The sequence below is a fragment of the Nomascus leucogenys genome, chromosome 2, assembly GCF_006542625.1.
Source record: "Nomascus leucogenys isolate Asia chromosome 2, Asia_NLE_v1, whole genome shotgun sequence".
Classification (NCBI taxonomy): Eukaryota; Metazoa; Chordata; class Mammalia; order Primates; family Hylobatidae; genus Nomascus; species Nomascus leucogenys.
Window position 1 is genome coordinate 48,815,355 of NC_044382.1, and position 21,802 is coordinate 48,837,156.

Consider the following 21,802-nt stretch of genomic DNA (forward strand, 5'->3'; position numbering starts at 1 on the left):
AGCTCACTGCAGCCTGGAACTCCCAGGCTCAAGTGATTCTCCCACCTCAGCCTCCCAAATAGCTAGGACTACAGGCGCACACCACCACACCGGGCTAATTTTTGTATTTTTTTGTAGAGATGGGGGTTTCACCATGCTACCCAGGCTGGTCTTGAACTCCTGAGCTCAAATGATCTGCCTTGGCCTCCCAAAGTGCTGCGATTATAGGTGTGAGCCAGTGTGCCCAGCATATTTTGTACTTCAAAGGGTTCTCTCACTGACTCTGACGCACAGCTAGGTTTAAGAATCCTTGAGCCAGGTGATATCTTTATTTTTAAGAAAGATCTGTTCTTTTTTTTTTTTTAAGGCAGTACAGAAAGAAATGTATAAATCATCACATTCTATCATTAATGTGAACATTTTTTACCAATATCCATCTTGGTATCTCCTATTGATCTATCTAAAATATACCTCCAATTTTACATAAACGCAATGATCTGTATATGTAACATTTTTATACTATGTTGAGAGGCCTTCTTTCCAACTAAAATATGTATACGCACCATCTTTTTTTTTTTTTTTTTGAGACAGACTTCTTCATTCTGTTGCCAGGGCTGGAGTGCAGTGGCACGATCTCAGCTCACTGCAACCTCCACCTCCCAGGTTCAAGCGATACTCCTGCCTCAGCCTCCCAAGTAGCTGGGATTACAGGCACCCGTTACTATGCCCAGCTAATTTTTTGTATTTTTAGTAGAGACGGGTTTCACCATGTTGACCAGGCTGGTCTCGAACTCCTGACCTTGTGATTCACCCGCCTCGGCCTCTCAAAGTGCTGGGATTACAGGCATGAGCTACCGCGCCCGGTCCCTGCACCATCATTTTTAATACCTGCATTGTAAGCCACAAGAACATGCTGTAATTATTTTAACTAGTCCAAATGAACAATTTGCCAACTTAAAAAAAATAACCAAAAAAAACAATGTTGTGAAGAAGAGCATCTCATACATATCAACACCCAGAAGTCACTGGGCCTCAGCACAGAATTAGCCCACTTTACACTGTGATAGCTATCAGTGGAAAAATTAAACTAATACACACAGCCACCAACAGGGTACATGAGCCCCTGGATTCCATTATAATTAGAAATATAAGCAACTTAAGGAAACACACCGACCAGGTGCAGTGGCTCACGCCTATAATCCAAGCACTTTGGGAGGCCGAGGCGGTGGATCACCTGAGGTCAGAAGTTCGAGACTAGCCTGGCCAACATGGTGAAACCCCATCTCTACTAAAAATACAAAAAAAAAAAAAAATTAGCTGGGTGTGGTGGTAAGCGCCGGTAATCCCAGCTACTCAGGAGGGTGAGGCAGGAGAATCACTTGAACCCAGGAGGTGGAGGTTGTAGTGAGACACGATTGCACCATTGCACTCCAGCCTGGGTGACAAGAGTGAAACTTCGTCTCAAAAAATAAAAATAAAAAAAAACACACCTAGAGGAAAAACTGCCTGTGTGTCATCTGCAGAGCAGCTTCCTCAAGTGGAAGACAACAACTTTTTTAGCTTTTAAAGCAAATCCAGGCTGGGCAAGGTGGCTTATGCCTGTAATCCCAGCACTTTGGGAGGCCAAGGTGGGACGATCGCTTGAAGCCAGTAGTTTGGGACCAGCCTGGGTAAGAAAGTGAGACCCCTCATATCTGCAAAAAATAAAATAACTAGCCAGGCATGGTAGTGTATGCCTGTATTCCTAGCCACTTGAGGGGCTGAGGCAGAAGTATCACTTGAGCCCAAGAGTTCAAGGCTACAGTGAACTGTGATCCCGCCACTATTCTGCAGCCTGAGTGGCAGAGCCAGACCTTGTCAAAAAAAAAAAGCTAATCCAACCAAACTCAGATACTCAGAGTGTCCTCGCAGAACACCTAGGCATTCATTCACTTAAGGACGGAGCTCGTTTCTGAATTACAGACCCTGCTCTCCCTCTCCCGCCACACCCTACATCATGCTTAGAGAGCTGGAGGGTAACCGGGTGATGTCATCAACGAAGCTTCTAGGAGATGCAGCTTCTAGGAACTTGGACAAGTGCTTCATAGAAATGTGATCGTGGTTACTTCCTTCCTAGACCCCATGGCCAAAAATGCTTGCGGCTTTCCTGTTCTTCAAAGGGCATCAGACATGACTATCGTTCAGGAGGAAGGAGATACATAGGGGTAAGTGGGAAGACGGCGCGATGCAAAAGGGCAGAGAACTGAACGGGGATTTGGGATGCTCGGGTGCTAGCCAAGAAAGACTCCAGAAAACAATCAGAGGGAATCTCACTTTCATTTAGCTTTGGGGCTACTTTTACTCTCTGATGAAAGCACCTTAAATAGTACAGTGAGAAGGATGATGGAGACAGTTGGCGTGGCCTCACCTTCCCCCAATGCTTCGTGCAGCAAATGATCACTGCATGTACAGAAAGGGATCGAGGGGTCTCGAGGGAAAGGACGGGGCAGACAGAAAAGGGGGCAGCGCCTGGCTCGGCGCTCAGCATGCTGCATGCTGGTTTCAGGCCCCAGGAAGCTGGCGGGGGCCTTGTCCTGAGCCAGGAGGAGACAGGCCTTGGCCGGTTTCCTAGCAACCCTTGCTGGCAGCAGGCAGTACCCCAGACAAGGCTGTCCAGGGAAAAATGAAAATGGCCACACGCACAGATGCAAAACGAAAGCAGGCCCGCCTCCCAGTCAGGCACTGAGGCAGCAGGGGCCCCTGCCAGACAGCTCCCACACCAAGCTTCACGGAGAAACATCTGGGGGCACCAGCCATGGAGGGGGTCTCGCTTCCTTCTCAGCCCTGCAGCATGGTAGGCACGCTGTGAAGCCCACACTCTGCCACTGAGTCACCGAAATAGCAGACCTTCGCATTTCCACACTGCAGGGGCACCAGAACCAGAAATCCCACTCCTGGGTTCTTGCGGAGAACTTTAATCACAGGGGGTGACACCCAGACTACCCGATCTTTACTCCTCTCTTTGCACCCAATTCCTCCATGCAGTTACTGCAGCTCGCCCACTCTGGTTTGGTTATGCACTCAGCTGAAGGAGCTTTAACCCTCCATCCTCTCCCAACCATCCCCCCATCAGGACGGTGAGGCCCCCCTGTCCCGGACAAACAACCTTCCCTTTGGCCTCTGTCACTTGTTAGTTCTCGATCAGCCCAAATTCATCTCATCCTATTCCACCCATTATGCCAACGTCAAGAGGGGGGTGTGGCAATGGAGAGGAGGACGAATCCTTACCTCTAGCACAGACAGAAAGGGCCACCATCAAGGATAGCTTTAGCGTCACAGAAAGGAATCCACCTGCTTGTCACCCTCAACCCAGGGACTACGGTGACAGCGAGTACCACATGAACCTGAGTGTGGCCAAACCTACCTACAGCCTTATGGAACGACTGTCACTCCCAGCGCTCTCTTCATACCTGGCTTTCTTCCTATGAAATTGCCTTGTGTGATCAAAAATGAATCATAAAACATTTGTCTCAGATTGTTACGTGCTGTACAGTTTTTAGAACAGGACATTCTATTTTAGGATATCTAATCCTAAAAACTCTGGGAGGCAAACACCTTCACTTTACAGCTGACATTACAGGGTCTAAGGCTGATACCTGTCAGGGCTGGGGGCAGGACAGACTCTCCCCAGCCTGCTTCTGTCCCTACCAGGCTCCTCAGATTAGAGCACTAAGTCCATATATGGTAAAGCTGCTAGAAGGACTTGATGAAATGATTAGTATCTAAGGTACTATATACTATACATGAAAATTACAGCAAGTATATCCACACATACACACACATCAGAGTATATGTGTATATTTTTAGGTATATGTGTATCTATGTATATGTTGTGTACATAAATAGAAGCTGGCATCTATCTGTCTGCAACAAGAATAGAAGATATGAACATAGGGCTGGGTGCGGTGGCTCATGCCTGTAATCCCAGGACTTTGGGAGACCAAGGTGGGAGGATCGCTCGAGCCCAGGAGTTTGAACACCAGCCTGGGCAACATGGCAACAAGCCCATCTCTACAAATAATACAAAAAGTTAGCTGGGCAGGGTGGTGCATGCCTGTAGTTCCAGCTACTCGAGAGGCAGAGGTGGCAGGATCTCTTGAGTCTAGGAGGCAGAGGCTGCAGTGAGCTGTGATCACACCACTGCACTCCAGCCTGGGCAACAGAGTGAGACCTGTCTCAGACCAGAAAAAAAAAAAAAAAAAAGACGCTACGAATATATATGCCTTCTATCCTCGACAGAGGCAAACACCTCACATTATTTATAAAATCAAAATTTTAGGTTAATGATTTCCCAGAGACCTAATTTCCATGGCCCTGATATAGCTGATGCATCTCTGAGCCTGTGTTATACATGTCATATACAGACACCACCACGAGCACCCAGGAATTAAGACCATTCCACAGCCTACAACATCGCTTCCCAGATCTCTGTCATGACCTCATCAATCTCAAGTCTCTCTCCTTGGTAGTAGATGAAGTGGGAGCTAATGAAAAAGCTAAGGAAATCAGCACCACTAAGAAAATGCCAATACTCATTCCTGATCGACATACACAGTTGACTGTTTTCATCCTACTTTGAATTGCCTCGTCCTACCATGTTCAGGACGCGGCTACTGGGCAGGTCCACGTCTTTAAGTTGTGTATAATGCCTGGTTCACAACACGATTACTCATTACATGTCAAAATAATAATTATCACAGATGGCGAATTCACAAGTGGGTTAGCTGTCGGCTGTAACAGGCTAGCTAGCACTTGCCCCAGGCACTCAAGTTCAGTAGTCAAAACGCTATAAAACATACTGTTCTTTCTTCTTGTTATTTATTTATGTATTAACATCAAGGAGAGGCTCATGTTTTCCCTTTCAGAGTTGGTTGCAATAGGTTAGACCTCTTTGAAGCCACATAAAACAATTCACTTTGTACTATATAACTAAAACTTAAACTTCAGATTTGACCACGCTATACTGCTATCCCTCCTTGTTCCCTGCAACCCAGCTCCCTCTGTTAAAGAGGGCAGCTCTGGGGCAACACCACAGGCCCTTCCTAGGAATAGTTCAAGAAAACAGCCCCTGATTTCCTACAATTGGTCACTGACGGTAAAACTACAAGAGGAGGTAAGAAACTTACAGCCCAAGGGTTCCTCAACCCAGGCTCCTGTTATACCTGCCTTGGTGTCCACAATGAAAACAACATGGCAGGAACTGGTTATGGGTTTTGACATTAAGTTGTTTCAAGCCAGTAGATGGGATGAGATGCTGCTTCCATGACAAAGTCACCCTGGATATTCTCAGGCAGAATGAGGGTGAGATGGTACCAGGCCCACAGAGATGCCGGGGCTGGGTGTGCAGAACTACGACACCAGCCCTAAGAAGCCAACAGGCTGTTGAATGCCAAGCCTGCACTATTAATTTGCATATGACATTAATTTTGCTGTCAGTGTGTTAATGTGTGATTAATTCTGTCATGGGTTAGAGCAAGGAGAATTAGTTAATTGTCAGAAACCCTTCTGGTTCACTCTCGTTTAGCCCCCGCCTCCCTTTAACTTCCTTTTTTGTCTTCTTATTAAACTAACCTCCTGGGTTTTCTTCCTCGGGGCACTTCTCTCCCATGGGACTTCAGTCCCATTTCCTCCTACCCTTTATAGAAACACACCTATAGACCCGAAAACGGAGAATGCAGATGGGTCTTATTCCGGCGCCCCGGCTGGCAAATCTGAACTCTGTCCAGGCAGTCACGGGGGTGGTTTGGGAAGGCCTTACAACGGGGACACACAGGTCCCATTCATATTTGTGGTCAACTGCCAATGCCGGTGATACCTGGATACATTGTACAATCTGTGCTTTGTGTGCTATGCAAATAACCTGTGGGGCTGGAGCAAGCTGGAATGCGGAGTTAACACAAAGCCATTGCTGTGCTATCGAAATCGGTCGTGAGGCTGCCCACTCTTCCCCCACCTCCTTCCTACCAATCCTTGCCCACCGTCAACGCAGCTGTAAAGTGAGTCAACTGCGCTTTTACCCTGTCAATTGTTCTATCACTGAGCTAGCTTATACTTTTTAAACACAAAGTTCAACACGAAAAACACTGAGGTCCCTAACTCTGGAAAGGGCAAGAGAATTCTAGAGGCCCCTGAATGCCAAGAAATTTCAGGAGGTACAGGCGTGTCACAGGTCAGATTAAATGGTCCCCAACCACCGCAGCAATGCTGCATACGCACGCTGTGGGGTCAAGGACAGGTGATCCTGATGGTCACAGTTCCCAGGTTTGCTAACAGGCAGCCCACATCTGTGTCCACTTAACCCCGTCCCGTGTCTTTCCCTTATCTTGAGTTGCCTTTCACTTTGAAGGAATGAGGAAAAAGGAATGAATGAAAGCAAATGGACCCGCACAATAATCTACAATAGTCCGGAATTTGTCTAATTTATAGGGCTGGGAAACCAAGTGTCACCTTCGGGTCTACTCCTTCCCTGACCAAACTGCCCAGAGGGGCTGGAATGGGCACCAGCCAAGGGTGGGCAGTGACCACAGTTTTTACGTCCTCTGGAAGACAGGAGGAAAATGCAAAGAGGCACCGACTGCTATGCCCCTGTACCCCACTACTCATTATATAACACATGTCAGTTTCTTGAAAGGGCCCTATATTTGTGCATGAAAACATGTTTCCAAGAGTTAACTTATAATCATTACAATAGAGAGGAAGCAGGTAACTGAGACCTATTTTCATATGACAAACAAAATTTTGTCATCTATTTAAAAAGCACAGGCCTCCCTTTTTATCTTAGAAGTCACTGTTTCTTTTAATTTGGGAACACACCTATCAACTGAAACCTTTAAAAAAACTTAACAAGGAGTAATGTTGTTATGGGTCATGATTATTCTAATGTCTTATCATTTTATTTTGCATATGCCCTTACAGCTAAACTCAAACTAGATGCTAGAATATAATTGCCCATAGTAACCAACTAAACAGTTCCCCTAGGCAATGTGTATTTTTCCGTCTCTGTCTCTCTCACACTCTCACTCTATCCTGCCCGCCCACTCACTCCTTCCCAAGTAACAAAAGCCAGATAAATCCATGGAAGAGGTGAAAGAGCTACAGCGACTCCACTTTCCAAACACTTGTGTGTATTACAACTCTTTAAAAATGAATTACAGAATCCACTTTGAAAAACATATTCGGACCCTTGTGGAAGTTACCAGTCCTTTCTCAAATGAGCTGGAAGTGTCTCTGATCAACATGAATTGGGGTTCCTTCTTCCGGAGTAGGGATACTAATTGTTTTAATATGGGCATTATTCGCACATGAAACTGGAATTGCTCAGCATGTGGGAAATAGGTCCCGACCACCCATGGGCATCAAAGATCTCATGACATTTCTGCAAATCAGCCAAATTCCAACAAAGACAGCAGGCCCAGCAGTTGCTGTATTCAGATGAGGGGCGATTACATGCTCCTGCCTCTCCTACACAAAGCAGAGACCAATGTTTCTACTCCTGGCCCATTCTCTGGGTCTATCCTGGCCAACCTCCTCTGGGCACAGCCCATCAGACCTCCAGACGGCTAGTTCCCTCTAAAGCACTGACATCCTACACAGATTACACAAAGGATTACCAAGAAGCCAGCTCCCCCAGGGTTACGAAATTTACAGGAAAGTCTCCAATCAAGAGGTCAGGAGACAGAACGGGTGTTAGGAACCATGAGCTGCAGGAGAGTCCCAGCATAGGGGTTTCTCAGCTGTTCTCACTTGAAATTACCTCTAAAAATCTATTTCCATATTTCTTCCCTGGAATTTCACTTTTAGAATCTGAACATTTAGAACCTTCAGGTCTCCACTCCTTCACTTGGTCAGAGAATTTCACTTGGTCAGTTTCACTTGGTCAGACATTGGTTAAAATAAAATAATTTCCATTTTTAAACAGTACTAAACAATTTTTTTTTAATTTGTTTAGACCCACACCCATGAGTCTTCTCCCTGTGTCACAGCAATCCTTGCTCCTTGTCTTCCTTCTCTCTCAATTTCTCAATCCCCATCGATTCTTTCCTTAACAATCCTCCTGATTCATTCTCCCGCTGGGATGGCCAAGTTCTTCTAAGGGCAACACCTGCTCCAGGCCGTGCCCCCTTGGCCTCCTGATTTGCCTTGGAATCTGGAATAAGTCAGTTCTTCTCCAGGAGCAGGTGATGGGGGAAGTGACATCACACCTCACAAAAGGAGGAGTTGGGGGAACGTTCAGCCACCGATGCCCTCAATAAAAATATCTCGTTGACTTGGACTCAAAGGCAGTGGCCTTCCCAGCAGCCCGGGAGGGGCTGGGAGGTTCCCAGCATGGCACTGGGGCTGGCAGCAGGCCCTCCGCACAGCCCCCCGCCCCTCCAGAGCCGCCCTGGGGAGCTGCAGCAGCCTCTCTGCGCCAGGCACACTCCCAGCATTGTGCTCCCTCCAGCGTGCTCTCCCCCACCAAAAACCCTGAGGCCTCTGGAGTGTACACTAACCACAAGCCTTTGAGTGGCTCATGTATTTACAAACTGAGGCATGTCGAAATCAAAGGGGATACCACATGACATAATTCGCATTAAAATGTCAACAGGCTGACAATTTATAGTCAATCCACGGAAGGTGGGGAGGACTAAGGCTTAGTAATTGTTTAATTCCTGCTGAAACCCATGGCCACTGTGCCTTCGGGAAGCTGGGATGCGCCAGAGGCCTCCAGGCTGCACAGCGCCCCGTGGGGCTGGCACCATGCCGAGGCCAGGCAACAGGTTTAACCATTTAGGGTGCTCAATGATGTAGACGGTGGGGGGAGGGGACAGAGGGAGGAGGAGAGGAAAGAGAGAGCGAGAGCGAGCGAGCGAGAGCAGAGAGAGAAAAGGGGTTAAGGGGAAGATGGAAAGAGAGGGTAGGAGGTATGAGAACAGGTCTTTCCACAATGTGTGCGCAATTGACAAAATGGCTTGGGTTGGTCCCAAAGAGGGAAAGTTGCTGTTGTACCCCTGATATTCCCTTTGCTGTCCATGCTTCCAGGACTGGAGATTTGAATACATGCAAAAGCCCCCCCGACCACAACCCCCCGGCCCAAGTCTTGGTTTCCTGGCTGTTCTCTGGTATCACCCGGCTCACCAAGGCACCCTAAGGGGGGGTCAGCGGTGTTTATGATAGGCCCCTAAACTCTAGGCCCAAGATCCACAGATGAGCAAGAACCAAGTCATGACCCAAACCAGATGCCTGTTCATATAAGATTACCCCTGGAAGACGCTTTGATCTCTTTTACCTCCCTCACCAGTAGCACTGTTCTGACCCATGTAAGATAAAATACAAATTCTTAGGCCAGATACAGTGGCTCAGGCCTGTAATCCCAACAGGGAGGATGGCTTGAGGTCAGGAGTTCAAGACCAAGCTGTGCAACACAGCAAGACCCCATCTCTACCATAAAATAAAAAGTTTAGCTGGGCGTGGTGGTATGTGCCTGTAGTCCCAGCTGCTCAGGAGGCTGACGCAGGAGGATGGCCTGAGCCCAGGAGGTTGAGGCTGCAGTGAGCTAAAACTGTGCCACTGCACTCCAGCCTGGACAACAGAATGAGGTTTGGCTGGGTGCGGGAGCTCACACCTATAATCCCAGCACTTTGGGAGGCCGAGGTGGGCAGATCACTAAAAGTCAGGAGTTCAAGACCAGTCAGGCCAACATGGAGAAACTCCATCTCTACTAAAAATACAAAAATCAGCTGGGTGTGGTGGCACACACCTGTAATCCCGCTACTCAGGAGGCTGAGGCAGGAGAATTTCTTGAACCCAGGAAGCGGAGGTTGCAGTGAGCCGACATGGCGCCACTGCACTCCAGCCTGGGCGACAGAGCCGTGAGACCCTGTCTAAAAAAAAAAAAAGAGTGAGGCAAAAAATCAAATTCTTACTGCTTAACTCCACCTGGATTTTTGATATTGGTTCTACCTATATGTTAAATTAACTGACCCTTGCTTGGGGAGAGGTCCACCCGGGGGTGAGGGACTGGCGAAAGGAATGCGAAAGCTAAGTTTGAAAAAGCTCTGGGGGTGAAGTGTTTGATCAGCTCCCTCAACTGCACCCCAAGCTCTAAGCCAAGTTTAATCTTTTTTATCATTATATGAGAAAGATATGTCTAGAGAACACAAATGGTAGAAATAAGACTATTTGGCAAAGCTTACAGGTCATCATCAGGATCTGCATTCCTCAGCCAGGAAAAACTGTGTTCTGAAAGGTGGCCTCGCCCTGTGGCTCTTGCCCCAGAGGATGCCTGGGGCCATGCGGGCTGCAACAGGGCCCTCCGCACAAGCTGGCTGTACATAAACAGTAACACCTCATTCTCTCTTCTACCTCATTAACCGAAACACATTAAAACAAGTGTGCACTGGGAGCAGAAAATGAGACTGTTAAACCAAGCTGACATAATCCTCATCAGCTGTGGGAAAGGAGACCGCATCAATTATGCTGAACCAACTGCAGTCACACGGATGTGCTAGGCTCCCAGACCCCCAGCATGAAAAGGAGGACAAGAGGAAAAGAAACTTTCACTTAAAAAAGAAAACAGGCCAGGCACGGTGGCTCAGGCCTGTAATCCCAGCACTCTGGGAGGCCGAAGTGGGCGGATCACCTCAGGTCAGGAGTTCAAGACCAGCCTGGCCAACATGGTGAAACCCCATCTCCACTGAAATTACAAAAATTAGCCAGGCGTGGTGGCAGGCGCCTGTAGTCCCAGCTACTTGGGAGGCTGAGGCAGGAGAATCACTTGAACACGGGAGGTGGAGGTTGTAGTGAGCTGAGATCTCGCCACTGTACTCTGGCTTGAGTGACAAAAGTGAAACTCGGTCTCAATAGATAAATAAATAAAATAATATACTTCATACTCTCTTAAGAAACACAGCTTCTCACCAATTTTTGTCACCCCAAGGGAGGGGAGCGGCATCTGATCAAAACACCCCTTTATGCTTCTTCTGCACCTAAAAATCTTTGCCAAACTATTTGGAATTGGAGGGGAAAAAAGAAAAATAAACGTAAGCTTAAAAAAAGGGGGGGGGAGGGGCGATAAGGAGATAATGGATTCTGTGTGATCTCTTGCAGACAGATTTTATAAGTGCAAAGCATCTCAAGACCCAAAGCCCTAAGACCCAAAATGATCTGAACACAACCCGCTTGTGACATAATGGCAAGGATGCTTCAGAAATTTAAGGGCTATGGAGCAGACAATAGCAATTGAAAGCTACATAGCTATAAAACACAGCCAACACTTAGCTCTTTCAGCCACTGCCAATAGTGAATAACAGATCAGAACTGATACATTTAGAAATACTCATAAAACCTACTAGGGAAGAAAACAAAAATAATGCCTGTACATTGCCAAAATAAGGAAGATTATGGTTCTAGTAAGAATAAATGACCAAATCATTACCTACACATAAGAAATGCAAAAGACTTGTACATGCAAAAGACATGTAAAATGTGGTACAAGGCGCCATCACTGAGCCGTACCCCACATCCTGGACATTACAATATCATATTTGATAGTAATAATTAACTCGTGAAATGAGTGTTGCTATGCAAAACTTTCTTTTGCATTTCTTCATTTGTGTTCAAATTTGCAACCTTAACATGTTTATTGCCACTGATTTGCATTTCATTTCATAGGTGAAAGTTTCCAAACATAAGCTGTGGACGTATTCCTTATACACCTCTTGACACCAGCATGAAACATATGTTGCCAAAACTCAGTCCTCCTAGTACCCATTCGATTCACCATTCACATTACAAAGAGCCGCTCTGTTTTTCAAGTATACTTTCCAGGTCCACTTATGCATCTAATCATCAGGCAGGCCATGAGCTTGGTGAGATTTTGTTTCTGTTGCACATACTTTGCACATCGTTTCAGATGTTAAAGATGGTTTCGCATTAAGTTCTGCTTCTTTCAAATCAAGAAGGGAGGCATTTCCTCCCACTTGTTGACTCAGAGCTGTAATCAGAGATTCTGGGATTAGCCATTTATTTCATTAAACACACACACACACACACACACACACACACACACACACACACTCTCACTCTTCAGCTTTCAAAAGAGGTCGGGGGAAAGGAGAAAACAATCATGACTTCAGTAGCCAAGGAGATTAACTTCCAACGTACCGACAGGGAAGAGGAGGGATGCACCATTTTTTTTAAAAAAAAAAAAAAAAAAAAAGGAAAAGTTTCAGCTGGAGAAAAATTTTGGAATAGTTTAAATTAATGGGTAACAAAGGGTTGCCATGGAAACAGTTTTGCATACTTGACTGCAGGTGCTCCCTACAGTGAAGGGAGATTGGGATGGTACAGCCACAAGCAAGGACACTGATGTAAACATTAAAGTGAGATTCCTAAGGCAATGTTAAGTCATCCAAGCCACGGACACTGGTTTCTCATACAAATGAACTCACTTATGCAAGGAGGGTATATGAACTTTGCAGCACCAGCTAACACTCACTTGCGTCCACAGAAGCTGTTCCCCCTTTTACGATATTCTGTGGTATTGCCAAGGTTACAAAATGTAAACAGATACAAACACAAACCATAACAAGACACCAATGTCAAATATATTCTCGTTTTTCCATCTTTGCCCTCTAAGCTGTGTATTTCTAGATTGTGGCTTTATTTTTTTTAGAGTGAATACACACTAGCTTCAATCAGAAAAATATACATGTAAGAGAATGAAAAATACCAAGGAATACAGTTCCCCTGAGTGTCCTGTGTACTCTATGCCGGTTTCCAAGCCTACATTCTAACTTGCATCTAATTTCGGTCACATAAGGGAAATACACGTGTGTTGATGCTTGCGGGAAGTCCTATTTAAAAAGAAACAAACAAATACTGACACCTCCCAGGTTATTCAGGACAATAGTATAAAATTATGTCAGTGAAAGTAACATCATCGTTTTCTTCTCACAGCGGACAATGTCTTAGGTACTTCTCAGGGAAGGGGTGGAGCAAGCCATAGCCACAATGCAGCTGGACTTGGATCACTTTCTGACGTTCCTAAGTACTTCACTAGATCACTTTTTGCTCCATTACTTAGGAGAGGAGATGGAGATATCCCTTTGGGAAAAAAAAAAAAAAAGTCCTACAAACACACACTTAGTGCTTGAAGGAGACTTAGTGAGGAATCCAAGCTCCTCATCCTTCAGATGAGGCCACTACAGATTGGCCAAGGTTAAATTACTGGCTCAAGGTCATTTCACTAAACATCGGTCATAATCTCTCTTCTGGGAAATTCCATCTCCCTGCTCCACATCACAAAAAAAAAAAAAAAAAAAAAAAAAAAAAATCCACTGACCTATTCTCCAAACCAACAGAGTGTCAAGTTCAAAGCTAATTAAAACCAAATTATAAAAATAACGTCAGTTGTGTGGGCTACAGAAGACAATGGGAAATCTAATGTAGAAAAGCGGAGTCCTTAACACCTTTCTGATGCTATATGCAGACTGCATCTAGGTGCATTTCATGTATTACCTCATTTAACTCATTTGAGAGTCCTGTCAAAGCAAGTCATTCTATTAGCTCATTTTACAGATGACGAACAAACAGGAATTAAGTCCCAGGAGCTGGGATTCAAACACAGGCAGCCTGACACCAGGGAACTTCTCCCTCTTTAAAACCCCAAAAGCTATCTGGGTTTCCTTTAAGACGCATGGACATCCTATCTTAAATTTTTCTAGTCTACAGCACCCACTGAGCCCCACTCCACCTGCCACACCAACAAGTGCCCGGCATCTCGTGGGCATCCAGACACCTCCTGAATGGTCAGATCCTATTAGATTTCCACGGCCTCTCCCGCAGTAGCTTGAGCGCTCTTAACCAGGTATGTTACTGCCTCTAGTGAAATGTATGCCCTTGTCTGCAAAAACAGAAATAACCGATCTGAGCCCTGTCTTCAGAGACACAAAAGATCATCAATATTACTCTCCCAGAGGAGCAGGAAGGTGGAGGGGAGGACAGCAGGGGTTGAGAAGAGACCTCGAAGCTTCTACACGGTGGAGCTGAGAGAGGAGAGAACATTTCACCATTAGGGTTTAGTATTTTACCCTCACATTGCATTATGAACATCTCCAATCAAGGAGTTGAAAAAAAAAATCATACAGTAGACACTTAAGTATCCACCACCCAGCTGCTGAAATTAATGCTTTGCTGTCTATTTAGCCATCTCTTTATCCTGCTATCAATGTGCCTTACATCTTTTATTCATTCCAAAGTAAACTGCAGAAGCAGTACACTCCACCCCTCCCCCACTCCAGCACGCACAGCCTCAACTACAGTTTTCTTTTTGTTTATGGGTTTTTTTGTAGTTGTATTATTTTAATAGATCACGTGAGCAGGCTTCCTGACTAGCAAAACACTAAAAAGACCCAAACTCCAGTGTGTTGTTATTATGAAATGTTTAGCTCACAACTTTTTTTTTTTTTTTTTTTGAGACGGAGTCTGCTCTGTCATCCAGGCTGCAGTGCAGTGTCGTGATCTCAGCTCACTGCAAGCTCCGCCTCCCGGGTTCACACCATTCTCCTGCCTCAGCCTCCCAAGTAACTGGGACTACAGGCGCCCGCCACCATGCCCGGCTAATTTTTTGTATTTTTAGTAGAGACTGGGTTTCACCTCGTTAGCCAGGATGGTCTCGATCTCCTGACCTGGTGATCCACCCGCCTCAGCCTCCCAAAGTGCTAGGATTACAGACGTGAGCCACCGCGCCCTGCCACAACATTCTTTTAAAAGTTAGAGTAGGCTTAGGCGCAGTGGCTCAGCCTGGAATTCCAATATTTCAGGAGGCTGAGGCAGGAGGATCACTTGAGGTCAGGAATTCGAGACCAGCCTGGCCAACATGGTAAAACCCCCGTTTCTGTTAAAAATACAAAAAAAGTTAGCCAGGCCTGGTGGCAGGCGCCTGTAATCCCAGCTACTTGGGAGGCTGAGGCAGGAGAATCGCTCGAACCCGGGAGGCGGAGCTTGCACTGAGCTGAGATCACACCATTGCATTCCTGCCAGGGTGACAAGGTGAGACTCTCTGATAAAATAAAACTGAATAGTATGTGACAGGAAGTTCCAGTTATCAAAATTATTTTAGTACCATAGCCACAGGTTTGGTAAGTACAAGAATGAATCTGCCTTTGTCCTCTGTCCAGTTCACCTTTCTATATGATTCTACCCGCTTTAAATCTTGCTCAAACTCCAGCTTGCCCCTCCCTCCCAGAGGTCTTTTTGGATCTAACCAGTTGGGTGTGGCTACTCCCTCCCTTCACCTTCCTGTCGACTTGGATAACTCCTGTGTCCGCATTTGACAGCTCTTACTGAATGATCAATTCCTCTTTGTATTCTGTATCGCAACGTTTTTTAAACTGTGGATCATGACCCATTAGTGCAGTGGTTCTCAAACTGCAGCCGCACATCAGAATCTGACAGTAAATGAAACCACAACCTCTGGGGGTCAAGCCAGGCAGGCGTAGTTTTTTAAAGGCCCCTGGGCTGAGAGTCACTGGATCACGAAATCAGGATCACATCAGCGGATCATGAAATCCATGCTGTGAGTACAACCAGCATTTGTAAAACAAAACAGAATTGAATGTAATAGAAAGCATCAGAACATAGCACCTGCAGTAAGGATAAAATCATTCTGCACAACTTCTGTTTTGGTCAAATATACAGAATATCTAGCTATGTGTATGTGCTGGGTCATTCATGTAAAATGCATTTCTTTTTAGATTATCGTCAACAAAGTTTAAAAGTCACTGCTCTCAAGAAGCGAGGATGTTATCCTGCTCATAGCGGGTGCTCAAGGACGTGTGGCTTGTACATGGGACAGGAGGAGAGAAGCAGGTCAGAGCTTCTCTCACTGGGAATACGTTCTGCCACCAAAAATGTGGTTCTCAGGGCGGGGGGACAATCAGATATGGGACTAAGTAAGCATCATTCAGACAAAGACGCTCGCCAAAGGAGAAGGGAAGGAAAGCAGCAGAGCAGCCTCTAGGGAAACTGAGGGAGAAGGTGACTCGGGGCTGCCCCTAATCTTTAAATTTCTATGTTTAAGATTCCATCTTTTGGCCGGGTGCGGTAGTTCACACCTGTAATCCCAGCACTTTGGGAGGCAGAGGCAGGCGGATCGCCTGAGGTCAGGAGTTCGAGACCAGCCTGGGCAACTTGGTGAAACCCCATCACTACTAAAAATACAAACATTAGCTGGGCATGGTGGCATGTGCCTGTAATCCCAGCTACTCGGAAGGCTGAGAATCGCTCGAACCCGGGAGATGGGGGTTGCAGTGAGCTGAGATCACGCCACTGCACTCCAGCCTGGGCGACAGAGTGAGACTCTGTCTCAAAAAAAAAAAAAAAATTCCATCTTTTGCCATCGAATCATCAAGCGACACTTGCTGATAGTCTACCTAATATCCCCAAGACCTTGGGAAGGCTACAAAGTTGGGTGAGAATAAACAGATCCCGCTGGTAAGGATCTTACAACTAAGCAGAGAAGAAAGACCACTAAAAATATGGTCTATCATAAGAATGGGAAAGGAACAAGGCATTTTGATGAGAGTGCTGGGGAGAAAGAGCTGTGATTTTGGTTGGCAGAATTTGGGGAGACAGAGCCAAAACTCACGGGTGGCCAGCAGCACGTGGGAATTTTCAAAGTACTTTGACACCAGCTGCACGATCTTGCCAGGGCTGTGACTCAGGGGTCAATACAGGAACAGAGCTCTGTGTGAAGCTGATGGTAAATGACCCGGGCTGCAGAAGCTCTGCAATGACCTGGTCCACACAAGCCATCCACTTTACACCAACATATGCCTTAGGGCTCTACATTATGAAATGCCAAGTGTGTGCATGAGGGCACACTTGTTGTACCTGTTCTAGCACAGGGCAGAAGCCACGGCACGCTCTGCTGGTACCCTATGGTTCAATAAATATTTATTGGGCTGGTGTCACACACTGTTCTAAGCATTAGGGACAGAGCTGTTAATGGGGCAACGTAGGTCCCTGCTGTCTTGGGAGACAACTAAATTAATCAACGGACAAGAAAAATAAATATAATCACCGTCAATGCAGAGAAGTTATCTTGAGTGAAGTGATGGTGTAGCTCCTTGAGACTGGGTTGTCAGGGAAAGCCTCTTTGAGGACCAGAATTGAATGAGAGCTGAATGTCAAGGTCAAGGAGGTACATACACTCAGTAGAACAGCAAGTGCAAAGGCCCTGTGGCAGGTGCCAGCTTAGCATGTTGAATGAACAGAGAAGGCCACTGTGGCTGCAGTGTAGGGGGCAAAGGGGAGAGAGTTGTAAAATGAGGTCAGCAGGGTGGGAGGAGTTCAGATCACAAAGGAGCTTGTAAGCCACAGTACAAAGGTGAGCTTTTATCTTCAGTGAGGTGGAAAGCCTTTGTGGGGTCTTTGCAAAAGAGTGATATGACCTGATTTTCCTCTTCGTAAAATCTCTGTATGGAGAGGGGATTGTAAAGAGCAAGAGTAGAGGCAGGGGGAGAGTTGAAATACCGAGAGACGACGGGGGCTGGCCTGGGAGGGTGGTGGTGCAAATGTATTTTTCAAGGTAGCACCCACAGAGCTTGCTGATGATTTGGCTGTAGGGGAGCAAAAGACAAGGAGCCCCACAGATAGTTCCCAGCTTTTGGGGTTAAGCAAATGATATGCTGGAGGTGGCCCTAACCGAGATGGGGGAGCCCATAAGCATCTGGGGGTTCTGGTCACAGAGTCCTTTCTGCACCATGCTAAGCCTGCGGAGTTCATTCTCAGACATTCGAATGCAAATGCCAGGTGGGGAGCTGGATACAGGAAGAGGCCTAGGCTAGGGACAGATTCAGATGTCACCAGATAGTAGATGGGGTTTAAAACCACTGGACTGAGTGAGATACTTCGGGAGAGTTACAGACAGAAAAAAGAAGGGGCTCTGGGACAAGCCTGGGGGCATAATAACACTAACCGTGAAGTCACAGAAGAGAAGCCAACGGAGATGGACAAAGGGCAAGGGTGGCAAAGGCGGCTGAAAGGTCCGGGGAATTAGGACACAGCCGACAGAGTCAGCAACACAGAAACCACTGGCGACCTGTCCCACTAGTGGTGAAAAGTGTCACTTCTGGATCCAGCAATTGGGAGGGGACATGGTGAGTCAACTCCCAGAGTGGGCATGATTCAGAGTGAGGGGTTGCTGGGCAATGTGGCCTTGGGCCTTGGGTGCCAGCCCCCACGGAGAACCAGGTGACTTTCATGAGCACAGGCTGCCAGCTTCAGGGCCACAGCCACGCTACACCCCGCAGCTGCTCCCAGGCCACCTGAAGAAGGCAGTACCTTTCCATCCTCTCTGTTCCACTTCTACCACTGCAGAGGGAAGGAAGGAAAACACCATCTCCTCTCACTTCCTGACTTTCCTCCTCTGCCTCCAAGAGCCTTTTTTTTTTTTGCCCTATGCACGACTTTTTCAGTTTTCCAACAATCACTGGTGTGCTACACTTCTTAACCCTCCACTTGCAAAACAACACCTTTCAGACACTCCTCGGCTACTTTTCTTGCAAAGAAACTTGCTTTCAGTAAAGACAAGAGAGCAAATGGAGAGAAACGGATAACCACCTGCTGATGTCTACTTGTGCTGCATTCTTGAGAAACTCACAAAACTGAAGGCAATCCAGGTCCTCAAGAGGTTTACGAACCAGCTGGTGAAACCACCTAGCACATGACGCAGAGACCAGCGTGGTGCCAAACAGTGTGACACCCGTGTGGGGCAGAGATACCGTCTGTGGGTACAGCAGCTGGAGAGACAGTTCTGGAAAACCAGGGATGTGTCACTAGAGCATAAAAGATGGACAGGAAATATGCTCTTCCTTAAAGTCTGATTAAAAAATAAAAGATACTTTCCAACAGGGCCCCGTGCCCATCTCAGCAACACAGGGCGTGTGTAACCAAATCACACAGAAATGAGCACTTAAAATGACATCTGTTGGATTAATTAGCTGTGTAATTAGTCTCCCCTCAGCGGAGCTGGGCTTTGTGGCTGTTGTCTGAAATCTCCCCAGGTGACTTGATTCCAAATGCCACACTCCAAGAGGAAGAAAGCGCAGGCCAGGAAAAGAAGACATGTGTTTGCGGGAGGCAGCGGGAAGGGTGAGGGAGTTTCTGGAGAATTTGGTGGGTCGTTTGGGAACCTAGCTAGAACATCAGGGAGGAATAGCCATCCACAGAGGTGTCACTCAAGAACTCACCACCTCAGAGCAAATCGGCATGCCCCCAAGGCATGAGTTTTGGATAACCCCAAAGCACTAAACGCTCAGAAACACGAATTAGGGCAGCAAGACCGTGGAGGTGGAGAGAGCCGAGTATGGATTCCAAGTTGGACACAAAGAGATAGGACAAAGGTCAGAGCTCTTGTCCCTGGAGGAGTTGTTTGGTCTTCCTACGCTGACGGCTGCAGCCATCACTAATGTGAACCCAGTCTGGGCAAAAAAAAATTAATAATGAAAATGGTCAGAGCTTAATCTGAGAACCAGAAAGTGAACAACCACGCACAAACAGATGTCTCCAGCCAAATCACTCCCCACAGTGCTTCCTCAAGCACAGCTGGCTTCGGAGTCACACTTGCTGACTCATGTCTAGGACAGCGAGGAAATCATAGCCCTGGGACCCGCGCCACTTGGCCTGCCTCACTAGAGAAGCCGAGGAATATTCCCCATGCTTCTCTATCTATAATTATTTTAGAAAACAAGAGACATGGCGGTAGAGGGGAAGTATAGAAGACAAAGGCACAGGAGCTATGGGAGGACCACAGTGAAAACCATCTTGGAGCAGGGGACTCCTCAGCTGGGGACGAGCCTGTGGGGTTACCTTTGATCTCCCCCACCCCCATCTCAAGGCACAGAGTACCCTCGACAGAGGAAAAACATCCAATGCTGCTCAGAGGACCTTCCTGGGTCCTCAAGACAATGAGCAGTTCGTGAAGAATCTGGAACATGAAACATTCAATTCAAACAAGCCCTGTTCGAAACCAGCAAGACATGTTCTAAAGCTGGATGGGGCCACTCTGCTAAGACACTCCCTGCCATAAACACAATCGGAGCTCCTCCCAGATCTTCAGCAGCGCCAACAGGCATCTGCAGGACCACTGCAGTGACACAGACTCGCTCCCAAGGGCAAAAGGGGTCTGGGAGCAAACACCAAACCCCGACATTATCATTCTCATTGTCCCGAAGGCCCATAGATACAGGCTGAGTGCAGTAGCCCAGCACTTTGGGAGGCCCAAGTGGGCAGATCACTTGAGGTCAGGAGTTCGAGAACAGCCTGGCCAACATGGTGAAACCCTGTCTCTACGAAAAATACAAAAATTAGCCGGGTGTGGTGGCGGGAGCCTATAATCCCAGCTACTTGGGAGGCTGAGGCAGGAGAATTGCTTGAATCCGGGAGGCGGAAGTTGTGTGCAGTGCTGTGATCATGGCTCACTGCAGCCTTGACCTCCTCGGCTCAAGCAATCCTCCCACCGCAGCCCTCTCATGTAGCTGGGACTACAAGCACCGCACCCTGATAAATTTTTAATTTTTTGCAGACATGAGGTCTGGCTATGTTGCCCAGGCTGGTCTCGAACTCTCAGGCTCAAGTGATCCTCCCACCTCAGCCCTCTATGCAGCTAGGACCACAGGGGTGTGCCACCATACCCAGCTAATCTTTTAAATTCTTTTCTAGAGACAGGGTCTGTTTATGTTGCTCAGGCTGGTCTTGAACTCCTGGGCTCAAGTGGTTCTCCTGCCTCAGCCTCCCTAAGTGTTGAGTTTACAGGTGTGAGCCACGGCCCCAAACAAGTTTTTAGTAACACATTACACATCCGTGAGCCTGAGTCTGTACAAAATCCTACTTCAATCGCCAGCACAAAATCAGCACTCCACAAATGTCGTTGACCCAGGGAACGAAGACCCCTTCCCAGTAATTTCAGTCTCCCAGAAGCTGCACAGGGAAATCTGGGAAATCCCGTGCCTCGTGGGTCCTGAGGGCTGGGGACTGAACCCATGCGAGGAGAAGAAGTCAGGGTAGCCGATGCAAGGATGCCTTCCACCCAGAACCCAGCCTCTGTCCCATTCTGAGGGGCAGCAGGAAGACACGGATGCCCTGGTGTGACACGTGCCACCAAGAAAGTCCACAGAGGTCAGCTCAGAAGGGGTTAGAAAGGTCCAGTCATCCTCCAGGAAGAGCCTATTGCCAGCGACAGAAGATGGGAAGAGAGACTCAAAAGGGACAGCAGGTGGGTGCAAACTCCTTCAGCAACCCCAGTGCACAGACCGGCCCCGCCAAGGCAACGTGGGTACCACTGTTGACCTAAGAGACTGGGTATGCTTTGGAGGCTCTCGTCCTGAGTCTGGGAACATGCTCCACTCATTAACAGGTTACAAACCAAACACTATCAGTAGATAAACATTTCTAACCTTCTAACTAGTTTGCCTTTTACAGAACGAGGAGGGGGACCCTAGAGAACGTCTCGTAATCATTCTTGATGATTAGTCGCAATTTAAACCTACTCTCTGCATTCCCTATTAGCGACCTATATACCATAGGCACACAGGGTCTCCCATGCACTGTGAGCAATGCTCACATGCTGTGAATTTTCATGGTCTACATATAAGTAACCAGTGCAGGAGGAGACCAAGAAGGCCTGGAGCAAACCAGGGGCAGCTGCAACATCCAGCCAGGTTGCTGTTGACCGAACCAGGCCTCCTGACATCCACTGTGTGATGCAAAAGCATTGCAATAAAAGGGACTCATGAAAAAA

General features: G+C 47.1%; 1 protein-coding gene across 1 annotated transcript in view; it reads right to left on the reverse strand.

The window, feature by feature from the left end:
* The window catches only part of ZFHX3 (zinc finger homeobox 3), a 172,152-nt gene that overhangs the window by 131,381 nt on the left and 18,969 nt on the right, over positions 1-21,802 (reverse strand). The gene's annotated exons all lie outside the window — the stretch shown is intronic.